Source organism: Schistocerca piceifrons, chromosome X (assembly GCF_021461385.2).
Source record: "Schistocerca piceifrons isolate TAMUIC-IGC-003096 chromosome X, iqSchPice1.1, whole genome shotgun sequence".
Taxonomy (NCBI): domain Eukaryota; kingdom Metazoa; phylum Arthropoda; class Insecta; order Orthoptera; family Acrididae; genus Schistocerca; species Schistocerca piceifrons.
The window spans coordinates 453,539,074-453,539,887 of NC_060149.1; the positions used below are offsets into that span (position 1 = coordinate 453,539,074).

Here is an 814-nt window from a genome sequence, read left to right on the forward strand (position 1 = left end):
AACTGGTCACTAGTTATCACGAGAGGGTGACCCGCCACTACGAAAGGAGGAATGAGTATTGTGTTTTCAGTACAGCAGCAGTAACAGCAGAATAAGTCGGTCCGATAGCTTAGTGACTTTGAAACTGGACTAGTCATTGGATATAATCTGAGCTACAAATCCATCAGTCACATTTCAAAAGTTCTAAAGGTGCCCAAGTCTACTGCTTGTGCTATGACTTTGAAGTGGAAACACGAAGAAACAGTCGCAGATAAATCAATCTGGGGTAGACCGTATATGTCGACGTATAGCTACCATCTAGAATTGTGGATAGTGGTTGTGAGAAATCGCCTGAAATCAGCCTCTCACAAGCCACACATTTCTGTATGAAGATGGTATCTATTCTTTCGGACATGTCCGAAAGAACAGATAGCATCGGTGACCATGCAGCTCTCTTAGAATGAAATGATAATTAAATCAAGACCCTGAGCTGTCGACAGGTGTTGATATACATCAACGAGGACAGTTCAAAATGTGTGCCTTGACCGGGACTCGAACCCGGGACCTCCTGCTTACATGGCAGACACTCTATCCATCTGAGCCACCGAAGGCACAGAGGATAGTGGAACTGCAGGGTTTTAGCCCTTGTACGATCCACGTGAGATCCACATTCCCAGCCTAATGTCCACAAACTACACTCGTAGTGTCCCTTCCCATTACACTCATTACTCGCTGCAGACAATCTTACCGAGCCCGGTAAGAGTTCGGGCAAGGTGTGTGCATCCAGCACAGAAGAAGAAGTTTCGTGGCCAGTTAGACTTAACTATATGAAGAT

At 45.5% G+C, this 814-nt stretch overlaps 1 non-coding gene across 1 annotated transcript; it reads right to left on the reverse strand.

Annotated features, from left to right (window-relative positions):
• Window positions 1-516: 516 nt before the first annotated feature.
• Trnat-ugu lies at window positions 517-591 on the reverse strand. Its single transcript has one exon. It is a non-coding gene; the product is annotated as a tRNA-Thr (tRNA).
• Between the last annotated feature and the right edge of the window lie 223 nt (window positions 592-814).